The sequence below is a fragment of the Canis lupus genome, chromosome 3 (assembly GCF_003254725.2).
Source record: "Canis lupus dingo isolate Sandy chromosome 3, ASM325472v2, whole genome shotgun sequence".
Taxonomy (NCBI): domain Eukaryota; kingdom Metazoa; phylum Chordata; class Mammalia; order Carnivora; family Canidae; genus Canis; species Canis lupus.
The window spans coordinates 5,075,472-5,098,911 of record NC_064245.1 but is presented as its reverse complement, the minus strand read 5'-3'; the positions used below and the strand labels follow the sequence as shown (position 1 = coordinate 5,098,911).

Below are 23,440 nucleotides of genomic sequence, written 5' to 3'. Positions count from 1 at the left end.
AAATATATACAAGCTGAATTGTCTCTGAAAACAAAATTCCCTTGTGAGCCCAATTCCCTGAGAGATTGAAGTAACCACTATTTGCTGAGTCTCTGCTGACACTTTGCATAGGGCAGGAGGAAGTCACCTCACTATCTTCTTGCAGTGGCTAAAGCCAGGTTCTTGAGCAAAAGGGGATTAGAAAAGATGAACTGGTTAAAAATTTGGAGAGGTTAACTACGTTACTCACAACTATTACCATATGGCGAAAAACAAAATTAGGATGCTCTTCTAAGAAATCAGCTTTCCTTTGTTTGAATAACTAATTCATCTCTAGAAACAGCTGACTCACACCATGTGAGTCTTACTATGTGTACTTAACCACCAACCCCTTTAAGCTGGATGTCAACCCTGCTGTCTTTTTAGATTCGTTCAGTATGATTGGCTGAAAGTCTATCTCATCTGTGGTGGACTAGTGTTTTTAATAATCACTGCTGGTTATATTTGATCATTTATGGACCATCACACAGTCCTTACCTTGCTGGTCTGATACTCTACTGAATTATCCTAAATGTGGAACTCAGCTCCTATCTCCTGAGTTTCCCCTCAAAGCATCCTTCACACAAGGGTAGACATATATAATCTCTGCATCAGTGCAATAGAGGGTGTTTACATGAACACATGGCTCTACTGCCTCCTCACCTCCCACCTCAGGATTTCTTCCTCTTCCTTCAATTTCCTTACTCTCATGCAGTGTCTGGACCTCTTTTGCTATATTCAAAGACTAATATCTCTGCCAAAAAAAGAACCAACTACTCCCAAACCTACTGTTTCACACAAAAATTCCAAATGTCATTCTCTTGTATCTCACTGTCAGTTTCCCAGAAGGGACAAAAACAGCATAAATTGATTTCCTCTTGGATTTGAATTTTGTATCCCTCTTTACAAAGGCTAGTTGCCTACAGTGGTTTTGTATAAAATGAGAAAAATATATCTTCTCTTATTTTCACTGTTTTTCCTACAATTTCACTGCCCATATCTTAAATTCAATCCCACCTGAACTTGATCTCCCTTGTTAATTTTTTCCTCCCATTTTTGTTTCCTTTTCCCAATTCATGTACTTGCATCAACCTTCCCTTATTGTTTCTTATTATTCCTTTCTTCTGTACTTCATGTTCATTCCCTTATATGTCAAGGTTAGAAAATTTGATTTGAATCCAAGTCATTCTTACTTCAGTGATTTTCTCTCTACTTTATTCAGCTGTCTATACATATGCATCGGTACTGACTACTTTAAAAAAAAAGCAAATTTTATCATGTTTTAAAATGCTTAAAGTTAGCAAAGCACAGTGAATCATTTTACATATGATGCTAAACATAGTTAATGAGAATATAACAATTTGGCAGCACTAAACCTAAATACTATTTGTTATTAGCCTACCAGTTTTAGAGTTCTTTTAAATAAGAGTATATATTCAGTTATAAAAAGTTTTTGTTTATGTTTGCACCTTTATAGTCAATGTAAGAAGACATATTCACTACTTGATTTATATATATATACACATACATATATATACATATATATGTATATGTATGATTTATATATATACATACATATAATATAGAGATAGATTTATATTACCTCACATCTTTTATTCAATTAGCAAATTTCCCAATGCATCTACATTATGTTCTGTATTTATTTCAGAGAGAAGAAACAGACATAGCAATATGATAAGAATTAAACTAGAGCTGCATACAAGATGCTGCAGAATAATGAAGGATATAGGTAACATATACAATAATAATATTGGTGATGATGATGACAATAGCTATCATATGGAAAACTTTAAATCAAGTTGCATTTCTATTGGTCTCCATTTTACAGAGGAGGAGAAAAACAGTTTAGGTAGTTTAAATAATTCTAGATTCATATGTAGATTCATGTACTGAAAATATCATTTATTTATTTTTTTAAAGATTTTATTTATTCATGAGACAGAGAGAGGCAGAGACACAGGCGAGGGAGAAGCAGGCTCCATGCAGGGAGCCCGATGTGGGACTTGAACCCGGGACTCTGGATCATGCCCTGAGCCAAAGGCAGATGCTCAATCCGCTAAGCCACCCAGCCGTCCTGAAAATGTCATTTAAATGCAAGATTTGAACACTTGTCTGTCTGTACATTCACAGGACTGTATTGCCTCCATCTGCAATTACACTGTTCTATGAAGTGCATGAATATATATATATATATATATATATATATATATATATATATATATTCAGCAGGCCTTATATGGTAGGCTTAAATAGGCTTAAATTATCTTAACTCAATAAAAGCAATTCTAAAAGAAATTTTTATTGGAAAAACATTTTCATATTTTCTGTTTCAAAAGAAAGTGTTTGCCCAGTATATACAATGGAATCTGGTCACTGACACAACTTTTGCCTATTGTGCAAATTAAAATTTCTACCAAATGATTGCTTTTGAAATAAGTTCAGTGCATATTTAGATTGTGGAGTAAGACAGAGAAGGATGAAAGTCTGCCTAAACTGTGCTCAGCCATGTCTTACAGTGGCAGGGACAAACATATGAACATAGTAGTTAAGATAGCACTGCTCACAGCAGTCAGGCTAACTACTAGAGACATTCCTTACAGGGGAATTATAGATATCCTTAAATAGGTAACTCTACATCTTACGTATTGTGATTAATTTAAAAGTCACTCTATGTATTTTACCTCTCAGGATAAACTGGGAAATACTCATCAGTGAATCAATGGTTTATGGGCTTCTAAAATTTTTACCTTGTATGAATGACAACCTGTCATTATAAAATTACTTCAGAAGTGAAATTAGAGTTGTACAAACAAGAACTTGCTTTTGCTTCTTATGAATTGGACCACCTAGTGAATTTATAAGCTAAGACATAATACACCTTTGGTATGAAACGTAAAACCAAAACCATCATTTACGGCATGCAAAAGGAAGCATCACAGGCAAAGAAGAAGCCAACTCTGACCACCAAAATCATCTTAGCTACTAGCACAGTTAACAAAAGTTAACAACTGAATGGTGGATCTGATTCAAGACTATCACATATTCCCTAAGTGAAATTATCTTTTATATAATGCAATATTGGGGAGCACCTCAGCAGCTCAATTTGTTGAGCACTGGACTCTTGATTTCGCTGATTGAACTCAAGAGTAATGAGATTGAGCTCCACGCTGAGCACAGAATCTGCTTGGGATTCTCTTCCCTTTGCTCCTCCCTCTGATGATGCTATTTATCTCTGTCTAAAATAAATAAAATATGTAATTAATGCAACATTGGAATTATGTTACTATTTCTATCAGTGGCATCTCTGCCTAAAATCTTAAAGACATTACATATCCTAGTACTGTGTGTTCGTCCACTATTTCTTATGATTGAGAAATGAATAGCAGATTTTTGTTTTTAACCATTGGTCATGCTTTTCTAACTCCTAGGCAAGAATTTCTGTTTCAGCCAAAGAAAAATGTTTATAGTTATCCATAAATTTGTCAGCACAATTTGAATTTGTCAGCTCACAATTTTAAGTGTCCTCAAAAGCCCTTTTTTTACATTTGGAAAGTCCATTCCATTCTTCTCTACTCATTGCATCTTTGCTTACAGCTTGCTCACAAATCACTTCTGCATAAAACCATTCTAAGTGATCTACCTTCAGATCTGATTATCCTGCTTACAGCTTCGCTTAGCACTTATTTTGAAAGTTTTTTAGAAATCTTACTTGTTAGCAGTTTTTCTTGTAGTATTTTTTATTTTCCTACATAAACTTACTTTGTAACACCTTGAATGAAAACTTACACATTTTCTAGTCTTGTACCTTCCCAGAGCATATTTCAAATGTCTAGCTTTAACTACTTACTTAGGATTCTTTACACTAACTCCCACTTTCTTCACAGCCTTCTCCCCCAAAAGACTATGTATACAACTAAAAGGAAAAAGTACTTGCCTGCTGATTTAAATTCTCTAGTACAATCCTGAGAAAAACTTGCAGTACATTTGTTTATTGAGCACTTAATACCAACAACAAAGATAATAAAATGTTTTTATTAAATTATGTACTATGTGTCAGAGAGTGTTAAGCAGAATATATATTTAACTGAGAGCAACTATCATGTACAATATTATCTCCACTTCAAAGACAAAGAAATTGAGTCCTTATTTAAGTAATTTGGCCAAGGTCACACAAATTACACGAAATGGCCAACATTCTAATCAAGGTTTGTCTGAATCTAAAACACATTCTAATTCTTATGTATGAATGGTTTTCCTGCCAACGTGTGAGTAATCAGAGCAGATAGTTCAAACAAACATCAACTGTAAAACAAATGTGTACTGAGTATTGTATCCACACTCTAAGAACGTGATCAGATGATGAACCAAAGTGTTTTCTCTTGCTGGCGTAAGCTTCACGAATTGTGTCATTAATACATTTTCTCTGATGACAGTATTAATACTAGATACATTTTAATATAGCATATTAATTTTTACTCAAATTGTTTAGAATATGACTTTTTTCTTATCAATTCTCTCTTAAGCTGAATTTCAAAGTTATGTTGCCTAAATAAGTGAAGCTTATCTTTATTTTTTTATAGTTTTAAGTGTTTTTGCCAGCACCTGTATTTTATAGTTAAAAGAGAACTAACCTAGAGTCTGCCCTGATGAGTTGTATCCTGATTTGGTCACTGAATAACTATGGGCCACATACAAATTATATAGGCCTTCTGGACTTAAGTTTCTTATTTATAGATACAAAGGATTAGAAATGATTATCTTTGTAATATTACACAGTTATAATAGAAGACAAAAAGTTTAATATCTAGTTGGAATACAGGGGTACATATATTTATTATATAAATAATGTAAATTAAAACCTACAAGTGAGGTGAACCAATGAGGAAATGACAATGCTATTATGTGATCCTTAGGCTTATTTTTAAAAACTGGGATACAGAAAACAAAACAAAACGATCTGAGTTCTACCCAAACATATATATGGGCAAGTCAAACTAACTCTCTTAGAACCTGTATCTTAAAAAGCAAGTCTACTTATCACAGCTCTAAAAGGCAAACAGGGAAATAGTGGTAGAAAAACTAACCCCTGCCAGCCATCATTGAACCCTCAAACACTAAGCAGTTTCTCTAAGAATGAAAGAGGTGGATGGCAGTGGCTTTTCTTGGACTATGGTTCATTGACATCAGAACCCAATTTCAGATGCTATATAGGAGGTATTTGATGACCTAAGCCCTGGTGCCACGTTGCCTGAGTTTAAATGATGGCTGCACACTCACTATCTCTGTGACCATTGTTATGCTTTGGTTTCCTCGTCTTTGTATATTAATATTTCTACCTCATAGAGTTACTGTGAAGATTAACTTAAGTTAACATAGGAAAAGCATTCTGGAAGTGCTTTATTAATCATTAAATAAACGTAACTTATATTAGTGGAAAGTACAAGCTAAAGATACCTATGCATCAGCTTGTGACCAGAGGCATTCTTCCTGTAGAAGATTTCTTTCTGGCATTAGTGTGGTGATGCTTTTTACCAGTCCGTCTCCTGAAAGAATGCTATATCAAGATCAGTCTTATTTTTAATTGTCATAATCACAACTGACATGGGAATCTACTCTCTGTTTCCAAAATTGTATTAGTGGAACAAATTTTAACAACAAAGAATGTGCCCTTATCAGTTCTCCTTTGCCCAAAATAAAATGTCCATAGTAATATCTTCCCACTGAAATAAAAGTGTATACTTATTTACATAGATGATAAGTAATCTGGACTGATTAGAATTATCAAATTTTGATCAGATTAACTCTAAAAGATTTGATAGTGGGAGTGAACTTTTAAAAAAACAAATAAGGAAATGATAAAGATAAATGAGGAATGTATTTCAGAGTTATGGCTTGATGAAATTAAGAGTGGATTTGTTGAACAGTTTGTTGAACAATACATGTGACCAGGATTTTAAAAAAAATAAGACAACCTCCTAAATATGAAAAAAAAAAAAAACTTTTTTTCAGGGGAGTTGATGTAAATTCTGGAAACCTATTTCTTTGCATTACTCAGAACAAACTCTAATCTAGACACATCTCATTAATTTCAAATATTTTGGATCTATAAAGCATATCAAATAAATGATAAACTATCTAAGAATGCATAAAGAATGGGTAAGCAAAGCTAAGCCAGTAAAAATCTGCTGCATAAATGAAGGTATCATATATTGAAGTCTGTCTAACATGAGACAAAACCAAATCCTCAGGCACCTGCAATAATTTCAGGGTGATCAGCTCCTCAAAAAATGAAACCAACTTGGACCTATCAAAATAAGAAAAAAACAGAACAAAAATAGGCCTCTTAGCCAAAGTGAAAATGAAAACTGAGAAATACCACACCAGGAAGCTTTCTCCAACACCCAGTTTGAAAGTCCAGAAAAGAGAAATCCTTTTTGGAAAGCTTTTGAGATATAATTACTTAAACTTTGTTTATAGTGGCACAATGAAGTCTTTTTCTGTTCTTACCTTGCCAAAAACTAAAACCCTAAATGGATTAGGAATATCAACAGCTGAAATACAGAAAACCTTAGAGTAGAAAGATGCCAAAAAGTATGAAATGTTTCTATTTCCTCCTTTGAGTTAGCAGCTGGACTCTCCATTAAGTTCTTTCAACTTTATCCGTGCTCCCCCTCTTAAAAATCGCTTTTGTCAGTTGCTTTCAAGTTTTCCACTTTGCATCAAGTTAATAGTATTATGGAATATACCATCAGGAGTTACCTTCCTAGTTTTCTCAATATATGTAATATTTGACATATTTGCTAACAAACTTTATAGTCTTGAGCTCCCTCACAAATTTTCTCCATATTCAGTTAATTTAAAAGTAATTAGATTTATAATTATACTTGACCTATAAACATTAACTGTGAGATATTTTACATCTTATTTTGAATCGTAAATGCTATGATTTTGAATTTCCCTATTTCATTTCCATGAAATAACTTTTTTTCTCATGAAAAAATTATTTTAAAAATGAAATAAGTACATATTTTGCACTGAATCTGTTTTATTTCTTCTGTGTATGTGCCTACTATTAACAAATAATTACATGTGGTAGTTCCGTGTCCACAACTAATTTACACATGGGGAATTCTGAATAATGATCCTGGCAGACTCCAGATTTATGAAGCTCAGCTGCTTTAATGACCACAACTATGTTGCCAAACCTCTTTTATTTGTCTCCAGGCCTCTCCTTGTAAATCACAGTCCTCTTTTTTCAGCCCCACCTGGTTATCCTAACTCTGCACTATCCTCATTTTTAACCAACACACCTAAAAACTTTCCTTATGAAGACCTGCACCTAACCTGCTTCCTTCCCTTTCCTGATCAGGCTAATTGGTCTGGTTGCATATGCCTTTTTTTTTTTTTTTTTTTAATCTCCTGCTGTCATGTTGGTTTTCATTCCACCCATCTCTGTTCTCCTCCCTGGAGGTTGGGCCACCCTGTTCTCCCTATTATGAAAATTCCAAATGCCATAGAGGAATCCAAGTCTTACCATTTTAGTACACACACACGGGCACCCACATATGTGTAAAAATACATATATATAAATAAGTAAATTTATATATATATAGTTATGTGTCCTGCTTATATTAAGCACGAAACATAAAATTCCTGTCATGTAAGCATTCTTGACCTACTCATCTAGAAATGAATTTTAATTGTTATGATCTGGCATTAATAAACATGGGTGGCCACATATCATTTATGAAAATAGCACCTTATTTCATAATGGTGGTTGATTCAGAAGCAAAGCCTCACAGCTTAAGACAGCTAGTACTGCCTAAGCTGTTTCTTAAATTTTGTGGATCCATAACCCAATTTTTTGGATTAATAACTTGAAAAAAGGGTTTTGCTATTAAACACTGACATTCCTTATTACCTAATAAAATTTATTCCATGTTCTGATACAGTCAATTTTATTATAAAACAATAATGGGGCTCTGACCTAGTTATACAATAGATTTTTAATGTCAACCAAAACAATCCTAACTTTAATTGAGAATACCTTTTGTCTCTAATACTGCTAATATCCAAGGTAAATATTTTGATATATTAATTTCAAGTATGTTTATAATCTTTCTTTTGAAAAATAATATATATTGGCCATAATAAATTTAGGAAATACAAAGAAAGGTAAAACTAAATGTAAATATCCCAAACTACTTATATATAGAAATAACACTGACAATAACTGAAGATCTCCTTCCAATCATGATATGGATAGGATGGATAATTCATACAATAAAGCATATAAGAGAAATAAACATTTTACATACAGTGTAGATTATCTTTTCTACTTAAAAATAGCTCCTGAACCTCTCTTATGCCGTTGTGTCCTTCTGTACTATGCTATCTAATTACAGCCTCACAGTCTCTCAACCATTCAACACACTGTCCTTTTTAGTATTTTCTAGATATCAAACAACTTGTAGCAGTATTAATTATTATTTCTAAATTACATGTCTTCCATTTTTTAGACTTTTTTAAAAGATTTTATTTATTCATGAGAGACACAGAAAGAGAGGCAGAGACACGGGGAGAGGGAGAAGCAGGCTCCATGCAGGGAGCATGATGTGGGACTTGATCCTGGAACTCCAGAATAATGACCTGAGCCAAAGCCAGGTGCTCAACCACTGAGCCACCCAGGTGTCCCTTAAACTTTTTTTTAATTCAGTTGTAACCTGATTTTTAAATTTTATTTAGCTTTAACTATGGACAATTCATTTTAATGTTCATTGCTCCTCCTTTTCTGTTATCAGTTTTCAATTCATAAACACTTTATTTTTCAGTAATTTATGTAATTATTAAAAAATTCATAAATTATGTTTCTGAACATCTACATATTTGAGTATGTACTTTGTTGGCTCAAATTTCTAAAAATCAAGTTAATTGAGTCTAAAAATATTGAGTACAAGGGTGCCTTGGTGGCTCAATCGATTAAGCATCTGCCTTCTGCTCAGGTCATGATCCCAGGGTCCTGGGGTTGAGTCCCATGTTGGGCTCTCTGCTCAGCGGGGAGTCTGCTTCTTTCTCTGCCCCTCCCTCTGCTCATATTCTCTCTCACTCTTCTGCTGGCTCTCTCAAATAAATAAATATAACCTTTCAAAAACATTGAGTATAAGCTTTTATATGTCAAAGCTCTCCTTTTTAAATTTAACTTATTATTGCAGAAGAAAAATGTGTTGTTATACTAGTAACTCATTTTTATATTCAACAGTTTTCCAACTTGGTATTTTTTATAGTATTTTCATGTGTGTTTATGTGTAAGTACAACTTTAAAATTCAGCAGGTACAAAAATTTATATTCTTACTATGTCTACTGAAACATTGTGAAATTTTTAATCTGAAAGATCAACCTGATTTATTCATCTCTGGAAAAATTACTTATGTTCTAGGTTTGATTAATTATATCTGAAAACTTTTTTTTTTCTCATTTTCTTTTTATCCTAAATATTTCTTTAGGTCATTTTCAGGCATGTAATATGTCCATTTGACTTAAATGAAGCTGTCCCTTTGCTGCCATGTAGTACAATATGTTTTGGAACTCTATTTTTCTTATTCATTAACACTTAAAATATTATATGTTGGCTAATTGAATTTAAATTTTAAAAAACACTTAAAATAAGATTTATAGGTAACATTTGCCAGTAAATGTATACCAGTATAGGCAGATCCCATTTTATTTCATGTTCTAACCCAGAGATCAGCAAACTTTTTCGGCATGGAACCCAATAGAAAATATTTGAGGCTTTGAAGGCCATACAGTCCCTGCCACAGCTACTCAACTCCATTATGTAGCCAAAGACAATATGTAAATAAATGAGCATGGATGTGTTCCAGTGAAACTATAATAACAGTTAGGTGGGCCAAATTTGGCCTTCAGGGCATAGTTTGCCAACTTCTGCTCTAATTTATAAGGTGCTATTGGCTGTCTCCTCTTAATTATAACTAGAAAACCATTTGATACACAGATCTAACATGATGACCTGCCTCTGCATGTAGTACTCTAGTATTCTAGTGCAATACTTTAGTATCTAGTACAGTGCTCTAGTACAACACAGCTACTGTGTTAACCCAGGGAGCTTTTCTACTTCCAGTGCCTCTATCTGACATTTGAACTTATACATGCTCAAAAAAACTTCATACTCTGGCATCTTCTGTTATCATAGATCTTCTTCAACTACTTATCTGTCTCACTTTTAGCTTGTGGGGACTATTTATCCAACATGCAGATGAGCAAGGCTGTGTAATATTCGGTTACCATCTCTATTAGTTACTTATTGTTGCATAATAAATTATCACAAAGTTAGCAACTTAAAAACAGCACACATTTGTTACTTTACCATTACCATGGATCAAGAATCTGGGCATAGCTTAATGATGTTCTCTGTGTAAGCCCTTATGAGACTACAGTGCAAATAATGGCTAATTAGTGCTCTCATCTGAAGGCTTAACTGGGGAAGAACTCACTTCTAAGCTCACTTAAGTTGCTAGCAGCATTTCTTTGCTTATAGTTGTAGGATTGAGGGCACCACTTTTTTGCTGGCTGTTTTCTGGGGGAACTCTCAGTTTGTATAGGTTACCCACAGTGCTTTGCTTGGGAGCTTTCTCAGAATGAAAAAGTACTTTTTCAAGCCAACAAAGAGAGTCTCTAAAAGCAGTTTACTTGCAAAATAGATTCTTATGTAAGGTGATTTGATCATGGGAATGACGACATTCCATCATTTTTGCACATTCTGTTGCTAGTACCAAGTATAAACAGCAGGAGGCAGAGGTGATAGGGCCACCTCAGAATATATCTGGAACACTAGTGACACTATGCATCTAAATTAGGAAATAAAGAACAATAAATGTATGAACTATTTTTTGCCTTTGAATTTTCATCTGTTTTATAGGAAACATGTATATACCACAGGCTTCTGGAAAGTTATGAAATGTAATTGCCTGATTTGGAAAATACATTGTTAGTTTTTTTTTTAAGATTTTATTTATTTATTCATAAGAGACACAGAGAGCAAGGCAGAGACACAGGCAGAAGGAGGGAGCCTAATGTGGACTTGATCCCAGGATCCCTGGATCACACCCTGAGCCTAAGGTAGATGCTCAGCCACTGAGACACCTAGTTGCCCTTTTGTATCTTTTCTAATCTTCAAAATTATTACTGGTGGAAGTTGTTAAAGGCTGTATTTGATACTTTTAGCCAGGTGGCATTTTAAAGCAGAGATCTCTAGGACCAGCCAATGAAAGTAGTAATTCATTTGAAACATCTTGTCAGGAAGGCAGAACTTTTCTGTGTCAGTTTAATAGAGGTAAATTCCTTTTAGGCAGCAACTGCTCAAGCATGATGGTTTGAATCCAAAGGTATCATCATGATATCTTGTAACAGAATAGCTTGACAAAATGACCTATGCTTACCAAGGTTTGCCAAAGCACACTCATTATGTTTAGAAGCTACCTTGACAAGGCTAGTTCACATATGCTGTATTTCAAGCTATTGTAGCTCTGATATTTACTAGAAAGGCAAAGGACAAGAACATAAGTCAGAATGGCTTGGCTAAATGAAGTTCAAGGACAAGTAAGTGGTGGTTATTAAAACTTGAGTCAGTCGTCTACTGATTTCATGTTCTTGAATCATTATTACATTCTTTACACTGCACAGTTTACCTACCAGTCATTAACAAAATAGTTTTCTGAAAATGTAACTTATATAACTTTTAAGGCTTATCTTACACACATATCCCTAAGATTTTCTTTTTAAAATTTTACTAAATTGGTTGGTTGGGTCTTTAATATTTAATGACTATTAAATATTAGACTTTGTTTTTTAAAAAAGTATTATGAAATAGATCAGATATTCTTAAAGACTAAAAATTAGTATAGGAGACCTGTGTATCCTCAATCCAACATACAAAGTGTTGAAATCATGAATATGACACTTAAAAATTCCATTTCTACCACTTCTCATAATACTTAACCATTTTCAAAAATTTAGATGTCATTTCCATCTATTTCTTTTTATAATTTTTCTGAAAAGTATATTCATACCAACATTATTGTTTTACATTAATATATTTTTACATAGTCTATTCTTATATATGTAACATTATGCAACTATTTTGTTCAATACATTCCTGAGATTAACTTGCATTATTATATAAACAATAAATAATTTATTTTCATTTCTCTGTATAAATCCATCGTATATATAACAACAGTTTAGAATCCATTCTCTCTTTTTTTTAAGAATTATATTTATTTATTCATGAGAGACACACAGAGAGAGGGAGAGACATAAGTAGAGGGAGCTGTGAAGCCTGATGTAGGACACGATTCCAAGGACCCCAGGATCACAACCATAGCCAAAGGCAGACACTTAACCATTGAACCACCCAGGTGTCCCTAGAATTCATTCTCCTGCTGTTGGACATTTAAGTTGTTTTGTTTCTTTTCCCTATTTAAAAACACTGCTACCTGGGACACCTGGGTGGCTCAGCGGTTCAGCGCCTGCCTTCGGCCCAGGGCATGATCCTGGAGACCCGGGATTAAGTCCCACATCGGGCTTCCTGCAGGGAGCCTGCTTCTTCTCCCTATGCCTGTCTCTCTCTCTCTCTCTCTCTCTCTCTGTCTCTCATGAATAAATAAAATCTTAAAAAAAAACACCACCACTAGAAACATTCTTGCCTATTTATGTCTCCCAGTACAAATATGGGAAAGATTTTCTGTGTCTATAACTGAAGGTGAAGTTAATGTGCTATATGGTAAGTGCATCTTCAAATTTTCTAAATATTGCCAAATTGCTCTCCACTCTACCAATTAATGAATTAGAATTAGCAATTGTTTATAGTATGTGTTTTTGTATCATAAAACCCTTCACTAACAAAGAGGTTTATTCTTTGATATATATTTAATAACTTTAAAGTTGTTTATGAAATAAGGGTGAAATTTTATTGTTTTTAATTATAGATAACTAAAGGTAACAAAACTGTTTTTTGTCCAAGATACTATTAAGCTATGTGAGTATCATATTACAACCTAATATTTGTTAGGTTAAGCCTCACTAAATTGTTCTCTGAAATTTTCTTGGCTTCTCTTAGTCATTTCCTTTCTGTATAATGGTGAAAATCGTATGTCAAATTTAAAAAAACAACTGAAAGAATTTTTATTAGAATTGTGAGAAATTTATGAAATTTATGAATTAATATAAAGATAATTACCATACTTAGGATATTTTTCCTCTCATAAATATGTTATATATTGTAATATATTTATTTTTCATGTCTTTAAATAAAGATTTTAATGTTCTCCATAAACATTATTGTACAGCTAGTGTTGAAGTTATTTTGAGACATTTTTATAATTATTATTGCTATTTTGGTTATTTTTTTTTGCTATAAATGCTTTTTAAAAAATTTTTTCAACTAATTAATATATAATGTATTATTGGTTTCAGAGGTAGAGATCAGTGATTCATCAGTCTTTTTATAACACCCAGTGGTTACCATGTCATTACATCACATACCCACCCTCCTTAATGTCCATCACCCAATTATCCCATCCTCCATTCCTCTCCCTTCCAGTGACCCTCTGTTTCCTGTGATTAAGTCTCTTATGGTTTGTCTCCATCTCTGATTTTGTCTTATTTTATCTTTTCTTCTCTTCCTCTATGATCCTCTGTTTTGCTTCTTAAATTCAACATATGAGAGAGATCATATGATAATTGTCCTTCTCCCATTGACTTATTTTGCTTAGCATAATACCCTCTAGTTCCTTCATTGCAAATGGCAAAATTTGCATTCTTTTTTTTGAAGGCTGAGTAGTATTCAAGTGTGTGTGTGTGTGTGTGTGTGTGTGTGTGTGTACCACTTTGTTTATCCATTCATCTGTCGATGGACATCTGGGTTTTTCCATAGTTTGGCTATTGTGGACATTGCTGCAATAAACATTGGGGTGCAGATACCCCTTTGGATCACTACATTTGTATCTTTGGGGCAAATACCTAGTAGTATTTTGCTACTAGTAGCAATTGCTGGGTCATGTGGTAGCTCTATTTTAAATGTTTTGAGGTATCTCTGCAGTGTTTTCCAGAGTGACTTTACCCGGTTGCATTCCCACCAACAATATAAGAGTGTTCCCTTTTCTCTGCCTCCTTGCCAACATCTGTCACTTCCCTGACTTGTTCATTTTAGCCATTTTGATTGGTGTGAGGTGGTATCTTATTGTGGTTTTGATTTGGATTTCCCTGAGGATAAGTAGTGTTGAGCATTTTTTCTGTATCTGTTGGCCATTTGTAGGTCTTTGGAGATATGTCTGTTCATGTCTTCTACCCATTTCTTGATTGGATAATTTGTTCTTTGGGTGTTTAAGTTCTTTATATATTTTGGATACTAGCCCTTTATCTGATTTGTCATTTGAAGATATCCTTTCCCATTCTGTTGGTTGTCTTTTGATTTTGTTGACTGTTTCCTTTGCTGTGCAAAAGCTTTTTATCTTGATGAAGTCCCAATAGTTCATTTTTGCCTTTGTTTCCCTTGCCTTTAGAGACGTGCCTAGTAAAGAGCTGCTGAGGCCAAGGTCAAAGAGGTTGCTGCCTGTATTCTCCTCCAGGATTTTGATGGATTCCTGTCTCACATTTAAGTCTTTAATCTATTTTGAATCTATTTTTGTGTGTGGTATGAGGAAATAGTCCAGTTTCATTCTTCTGCATGTGGCTGTCCAATTTTCCCAGCACCATTTGTTGAAGAGACTTTTTGCCATTGGATATTCTTTCCTGCTTTGTCGAAGATAGGTTGACCATAGAGTTGAGGGTCCATTCCTGGATTCTCTATTCTATTCCATTTAACTGTGTGTCTGTTTTTGTGCCAGAACCATACTGTCTTGATGATCACAACTTTATAGTAGAACTTGAAGTTTGGAATTGTGATGCCACCAGTTTTGGTTTTCTTTTTCAACGTTCATTTGGCTATATGGAGTCTTTTCTGATTCCATACAAATTTTAGGATTATTTGTTCCAATTCTATGAAATAAGTTGATGGTATTTTGATAGGGATTGCATTGAATGTAAGGATTGCTCTAGGTAGCATGCACATTTTAACAATATTTGTTCTTCCAGTCAATGAGCATGGAATGTTTTCCCATTTCTTTGTTTCTTCCTCAATTTCTTTCATGAGTGTTCTATAATTTTTTGAGTACAGATCCTTTACTTCTTTAGTTAGGTTTATTCCTAGATATCTTACGGTTTTTGGTACAATTATAAATGGGAATGACTCCTTAATTTCTCTTTTTTATGTCTCATTGTTAGTGTATAGAAATGCAACTGACTTCTATGCATCTATTTTAAATCCTGTATGAGTTCTAGCAATTTTGGAGTGGAGTCTTTTGGTTCTCCATATTGAGAGTATCATGTCACCTGCAAAATATGAGAGTTTGACTTCTTCTTTGCTGATTCGGATACCCTTTATTTATTTTTGTTGTCTGATTGCTGAGGGTAGGACTTCTAGTACTGTGTTGAACAGCAGTGGTGATAGTGGACATCTCTTCCATATTCCTGACCTTAGGGGAAAAGCTCTCAGTTTTTCCCCATTGAGAATGATATTCACTTTGGGCTTTTCATATATGGCTTTTATGATATTGAGGTATGTTCCCTCTATCCATACATTGTGAAAAGTTTTAATCAAGAAATGATGCTGTACTTTGCCAAATGCTTTTTCTACATCTATTGAGAGGATCATATGGTTCTTATCCATTCTTTTATTAATGTAGTGTATCACATTGATGGATTTATGGATGTTGAATACCCTTGCAGCCCAGAAATAAATTCCAGTTGGTCATGGTGAATAATCCTTTTAATGTACTGTTGGATCCTATTGGCTAATATTTTGATGAGAATTATAGCATCTGTGTTCATCAGGCATATTGTTCTGTAATTCTCCTTTTTGGTGGGTCTTTGGTTTTGGGATCAAGGTAATGCTGGCCTCATAGAGTTTGGAAGTTTTCCTTCCATTTCTGTTTTTTGAAACAGCTTCAGAAGAAGCTATTCTGGTATTAATTATTCTTTGAATGTTTGGTACAATTTCACTGTAAAGCCTTCCAGCCCTGGACTTTTGTTTCTTGGGAGATTTTTGATTATTGCTTCAATATCCTTATTTGTTATGGGCCTGTTCAGGTTTCTGTTTCTTCCTTTTTCAGTTTTGGTAGTTTATAGGTCTCTTGGAATGCATCCATTTTCTTCCAGATTGCATAATTTGTTGGCATATAGTTGCTCATAATATATTCTTACATAGGTGTTGGTTGTGATCTGCCTTCTTTCATTCATGATTTTATTTATTTGGGTCCTTTCTCTTTTCTTTTTGATAAATCTGGCCAGGGATTTATCAATCTTACTAATTCTTTCAAAGAACCAGGTCTTAGTTTTGTTGATCTGTTATACTGTTCTTTTGGTTTCTATTTCATTGATTTCTGATCTAATCTTCAAAATTTCTTTTCTCCTTCTGGGTTTAGGCTTTATTTGCTTTTCTTTCTCCATCTTCTTTAGGTATAAGCTTAGCTTGTGAATTTTAGACCTTCTTAGTTTCTTGAGAAGGGCATGTGTTGCTGTATACTTCTCTCTTTGCTGCATCCCAGAGGTTTTGAACATTGTGTTTTCTTAATCATTTGTTTCCATAGAATTTTTAATTCTTCTTTAATTTCCTGGCTGACCTATTCATTCTTTAGTAGGATGCTCTTTAGCACCCATGTATTTGAGTTCTTTCTTTCCAAATGTCCTCTTGTGATTGAGTTATAGTTTAAAAGCATTGTGTTTTGAAAATATGCGGGGAAGCATCTCAATCTCTTCGTATTGGTTGATACCTGATTTGTGACCCTGTGTGTGATCTGTTCTGAGAAAGGTTGCATGTACACTCGGAGAAGAACGTGCATTCTGTTGCTTCAGAACCCTTGTTTCCTTGTGATCTTTTCCCTTCTCTTCTTTTACATGATAAATGGGCAGTTGATCTAAAAGAAATATGCCTCATGCAAGTTTCATAGAATAAGGAGAGAAGCTTTTGCACCTTTCATGCACCTTCTGCTTAGGTGATCTGTCCATTTCAGTGAGTGGGGTGTTAAAGTCTCCTACTATTACTATTGTATTTTTTATGTATTTCTTTAATTTTTTTATTAATTGTCATATAAATTGGCTGGTCCCATGTTAGGGGCATAAATATTTACAATTGTTAGATCTTCTTGTTGCATAGACCCTTTAATTATGATACAGTGTCCTTCCTCATCCCTTATTACAGTCTCTGGTTTCAAATCTAATTTATCTAACATAAGGATTGCCACCCCAGCTTTATATTGATGTACATTATCATGATAAATGGTTTTCCACCCCCTCAATTTAAATCTGGAGGTGTCTTTGGTTCTAAAATTAGTCTCTTGCAATCAGCATATTGATGGGTCTTGCTTTTTTATCCATTCTGATACCCTGTGTCTTTTGATGAGAGATTTTAGCTCATTTATATTCAGAGTAGCTATTGAAAGATAGGAATTTAGTGCCTTTGTATTACCTGTAAAGTCACTGTTTCTGTATATTGTCTCTGTTCCTTTCTGGTCTGTGTTACTTTTAGGCTGTCTCTTTATTTAAAGGATCCCTTTTAATATTTCTTATAAGGCTCATTTAGTGATCACAGATCCCTTTAAATTTCTGTTTGTCCTGGAAGGTTTTTATTTCCCTTCTATTTTGAATGACATCCTATCTGGAAAAAGTATTCTTGGCTGCATATTTTTCTCATTTAGCATCCTGAATATATCATGCCAGCCCTTTCTGGCCTGCCAGATCTGTAGATAGGTATGCTGCCAGTCTAATGTTTCTACCCTTATGGTTATGGACCTCTTGTCCCAAGCTGCTTTCAGGATTTTCTCTTTGTCTCTGAGATTTGCAAGTATCACTATTACATGTCAGAGTGTTGACCTATTTGTATTAATTTTGAGGGAGGTCCCCTGGGCCTCCTGGACTTAGTTGCCTGTTTCCTTCCCCAGATTAGGGGAAGGATAATTCCACTATAATTTGCTCGAATATACCTTCTGTGGCCCCCCTTGCCTCTTCTGAGATACCGATTATTCTAATATTGTTTTGCTTTATGGTATCACTTATCTTTCAAACTCTCCCCTCATGATCCAGTGGCGTTTTTTTCTCTTTTTTTCTCAGCTTCTTTATTCTCCATCATTTTGTCTTTTATATCACTAATTTTCTCTTCTGCCTCATTTATCCTAGCAGTTAGAACCTCCATTTTTTATTACCTTTCCTTAATAGCATTTTTTATTTTGACTTTAGTTCTTTTATTTCTCCAGAAAGGGATTCTCTGGTGTCTTCTATGCTTTTTTTAAGCCCAGCTGTTATCCTTATAATCATTATTCTGAACTTCAGTTCCAGCATTTTACTTATGTATAGACATGATTAGATCGCTGACAGTAATGCCTCTTGTTCTCATTTTTGAGGTTTTCCTGTCTTGTCATTGTGTCCAGAGAAGAACAGATGAATGAGAGAACAGAAAATGACAACAATGACTCCAGAGAAATATATGCTAAACAAATCAGAAGAGACCCAAAATTGAAAAAAAAAAAATTTAAAAAAGAATATAATGAAAAAAAAGAAGAATATAATGAGACAGGTGAACAGAATAGAGGAATATGCTGAATCCTGTGTATACTTTGGTCTGTTTATTAGAAAACTAAATCTGAAAATTGTAACAAAAGAAAAACTTACATATTTGCCAAAAAAAGTAATACACTGGAAGGATAGAATGCAACCGTAAAAATGAAAATTAAAAAAAAAGATATTTAAAAAGAGTGAATCAAATAAGAAACTGGTTGAAAAGAAAGATAAAAAAATTAAAATTGAAAGACCAAAAAATGTGGAACCCCCCCCCCCCCCATGAATTCTATATGCTGTATTCCCCTAGCCCTGGAGTTCTGCAGTTTTCAAGGATCAGGGTAAACTGATTGTTCTTGCTGTTCCTCTGGGGGCATGCGACCCCCCCCCCACCTTTTGGAGCCTCCAAACCCTGAAGACCCCTGCCCAGCATTCCCTTACGCCTCCTCCCCCAGGAGAGCAAGGGGAGTCCCACGGGTTCTGCCATTTGTCAGATCCCTGCTCAGAGAGCAGTCACCTGAACTGTACCAGGTTCTCAGTTCATGCAGTCTAGTCTGAGAGCCCCCTCCTGGACTGGCTGATGACAACTGGCTTTCCCACTGATGCCTGGGAATCTGCTGCACTCAGCCACCCCTAGTCTTCCTGTGACCCCCAGGATCCTGAAACCACACTGTCCCCCCACAAATTCCGCCCCCTCTTTGCTGCCTGAGCTCCTTCACCAGAGCAGACTTCTAGAAGTTCTGATTTTGCACTCTGCTGCTCCACCACTTTCTGGTAGCCTGCTGCTGGGGATCCCTCCCCTTCTCTCATTTATCTTTCATATATCACCTTGATTCGCTTCTCTGCACCTTCTACCTTGCAGAAAGTAAAAGAAAGCTTTTCTGTTCGTAGAGTTGCAGCTATTCATATTCTTGGATCTCCGGTTGAGTTCTCAGGTGTTCAGAATGATGTAATAGCCATCTAGCTAAATTCCTGGGACCAGACAAAACTAAGGTCTCCTCAATTATTGCTATTTTAAATGGTAATTTATATATTTTAAATGGTTCGTGATGATGTATAAAAATTAAATTTTATTTTCGACTTTGTATATTATATTTAGAAAACTTACTAATCGTCACTCATTAATAGCCTTAATTTGTCTATAAGATCTCTGTGCTTTACTTGAAAACTATTATAATTGTAAATGATAAAAAATGTATTTAAAAATTCAAGGTCTTTGAAAATCTTATACCTTTCGTTTCCTTCTTGTCATTCAATATTACACAGGTCCATCATTACCATGTTAAATAGAAATAATAATGACTTATTTTTGTTTTTGTTTGTCCAAGATACCTTTCTCTTATGCTTTCAATTTTTTTTATCTCTTTGGTTGTTTTGTAAATGACACATATGACCAGATTTCACTTTTAATCTATGCATTTCTGTGTTTTTAATAAAGTGTTGATTCCATGTAATACTTATATATTGAATATTACATTTGAAATAGTTTTTGACTGTTAAATCAATGCCTCATATTTTATTACTGCTGTAAAAAATGTCACTCCATATACCAACTTTTCTCCGTTATTAGGCAGAATAAATATGATTAAATAGTAGGAACAATCATAAACTTTCAATGGCTTAAGGAAAAATATTTTTTTGTTCTGTTTGGTTTGGTTTGGTTTTACGCCTACATACTCTGCTGTGTCAGTGTAACTCCCAAAATTACTCTATTCAACAATGTCACTCAACATTACACATTGCTCCAGTCCTTAGACCGACCATTTCAACACAGAACTTTCTCCAAGATTGCCACAAAGTAGAAAAGAGAAACAGCAGTACACATATGCTTTACACTGGCTTGTGCTGAAGGTGACACAACTTCCTCTCTTATCTCATGGTCTAGAATGAGTCAGGTGGCCCTCTGACTCAGCAAGGGCCTGAGAAGTGCAGTCTCCCATGCATCTGAAGTGGGTAGTGAAACAGTTAATAGTGCACTCAAGTAATTTTGATAAAATCTCGATGACGTTAAGTGTCACAATGTTAAATATGTGAAATAGCAGCAGGAATAGATAAGATGATGATATTGAGACATCTTTTCTAAAGAAAATAGGTAGCCTTTCCTTTTGTTTACAGTTTTCTTTGTGTCACTCAGGAACATTTTAAAATATTGTTAATGTAGAATTTGAGTGTTTCTTGCAAAGTTTATTTTCCATCCAATTTATCTTACTCATTCCTAATATAAATGGAACATTTCCTCCATCATATTTCTTCTGGTTTGTCGTTGATTTGAAGTATATGAAAGTTATTGATGTTTTATATTATTAGCCACTAGTATATGCTGATTTTTTATTCTGCTATCATAAGTTATTTTCACTTGATTCTCTTAAACTTTCCAGGTGCAAAATCAAGTCGTCTGCAAATATTAGTCAACCTCCTTCATCGACTTCTATGTCTTATATTTATTCTTTCTAATTTTATTGGATAATGGCAGTAGAAAAATTGTAAGTAATAGTAATAGTAGAGCATATTTTTGTCTTATTTCTGACCTTAGTAGAAATGTTTCTAGTATCTTTCAATTATGAATAATACTAACTTTGGTGTTGAGAGTAATACATTTTTCTCATGCTAAGGAAACTTTAGCTATTTTTATTCTTTTCAATTTTCCTAGTTTTGGTTTTTTTTTTTTTTTGGAAACCACAGATATGAATTTCATCAAAGGAATACTCTGATGATATTTTGGTACTTCCCAAATAATGTAAGTTATATGATTATATACCCAATATTGAACCAGTCTAGTCCTGTAATAAATCCCACTCAGCCTTCTTGTTCTTTTCCACAGAACCATTATGACTTGCACAGACTTCATAAATGGTTCCTTCGGTCTCAGATGCTTTAGGTAACACTCAATGGTATTTGGATGGAGTTCTGAGTTTTCTCTGACTTCTCATTGAACTGAAAATGTACTCAATCAATCAATGTGTGTTGTTGTTCTTCTTCTTCCAAAGACAGTTTTTTTAAAGAACAGTTTTAGGTTCACATCAAAATTGACAGAAAGGTACAGAGATTTTCCATATGCTCTACCAACCTCATACATGCATAGTCTCCCTTATTATTGACAACCTCACGCAGAGTTATACATTTGTTATCATTGGTGAACCTACCCTGACATATCATCATCACTCGAAGTCCATAGTTTACATTCTTGTACATTCTGTGGGTTTGTATAAATGTATAATGACTTGTGTTTGTCATTAGAGCATCAGACAGTATTTTCACTGCTGTAAAAATCTTTCTGCTCCACCTATTCAGCCTTCCCTTGCCTTCTCCAGTACAGGTAACCACTGATTTTTTTCACTGTCTCCATAGTATAACTGCCTTTTCCAGAATGTTGTAGAGCTGGAACTATACACTGTGTAGTCTTCTCAGATTATCTTTTTTCACTTAGTAATATGCTTTTAAGGTTCCTCCGTGTCTTTTCATGGCTTAATGGCACATTTATTTTTAATGGTAAAAATATTCCATTGTCTGGAATGGAATACTTTTCTTACACAGTTTACTCATCCATTTGTCCAATGAAGGATATCTTGGTTGCTTCCAAGTTTTGACAGTCATAAATAAAACTGCTATAAATATCCATGTGCAAGTTTTTTGTGTGGTCATAAGTTTTTAACACCTTTGGGTAAATACCACGGAGCACAATTGCTGGATCACATGGTAAAATTGTTTAGTTTTGCAAATACTCACTGAGTTTTTATTGTTATTCTTCTGGTTTCTTTGTAGGGGACACTTCAGAATTTAACATTGCTATTTATGCTTCTAACCAGAACCAAAAGTCCTGCTCACATCCTCTTAAAAGAGATGTCTCAAAATCAAAAGCCAACTGAATTCAGTCAAGAAAAAAAATAAATGAGGAAATTTGGCTGAATTTATGAAAATGCTATCTTGAATTTTCTGGGCACACATATTGCATACATTAAAAAGTAAGAATATTCTTCATTTCCACAATAAAGCGCCCTCTCTAATTTCCTTAGAATATAAAACATTCTCTTTAATGTTCCACTTTTGGTTGTCCAAGGAGAAGAAAAACAACAGAGGAAATAAAATGTTCTATGTGAACCAAGACTCCATCTCATGACAGGGAGTCATTACCTAGTCATTACCTATTACCTATTAATAGTCATTACCTATTACCTATTAGGAGGGTTGCAAGCTAGAAAGTATGAGCTCAATGTACCAGCTAATCAGATTATTCAAGAAACCCCAGAAGTTTGGGTTCATATGTGAAATCTCCTGCATTTTAATTGATGGAGTATTTTTAAAAACATATTCATGTCAAACAAACATCTGTGAGCTGTGTCTGAGCAGCAGACTTTCAGCATATGAAGTTATCCTGATCCCTTAAACTTAAGTGTTACTGTTACATTTGGCATCAACTAATTTTTGTGTGTCTGAAAGTGGGCACATAAATGACATATTTTATTTTTGACTTTCGTGTATAAGAATATCACTGGCAATGTAGGCTTAATTTTTTGTTTAACTGATGGAGAGAGTACAGCTACTTCGCTGTCAGTAAAACCTGCCAGTCATTTCTCATTTAAACATTTGTTCATTAAGTTATATATATTTTTCCTATCCCATGCTTTTATTTTAGACCTTGATAAATTGAATACTTTTACTTTTTCTTTTCAGATATTCTATTCCTCATGCTTCATTTATTACCTCAACATAAAGGAGGAATTAATGATTTTAGTG

The 23,440-nt window shown here is 34.2% G+C and overlaps 1 long non-coding RNA gene across 5 annotated transcripts in view; it reads left to right on the top strand.

The window, feature by feature from the left end:
- LOC112653348 (uncharacterized) overlaps nt 1-22,662 on the top strand; it is a 41,057-nt gene extending 18,395 nt beyond the window's left edge. For 2 of the 5 annotated variants that reach the window (XR_004814340.2, XR_003132098.3), the window contains 3 exons: nt 1,688-1,768; nt 21,085-21,189; nt 22,469-22,662. This is a non-coding gene — a long non-coding RNA (uncharacterized LOC112653348). The other 3 variants (XR_004814339.2, XR_004814338.2, XR_003132097.3) reach the window with 3 other exon arrangements.
- Nucleotides 22,663-23,440: the final 778 nt, after the last annotated feature.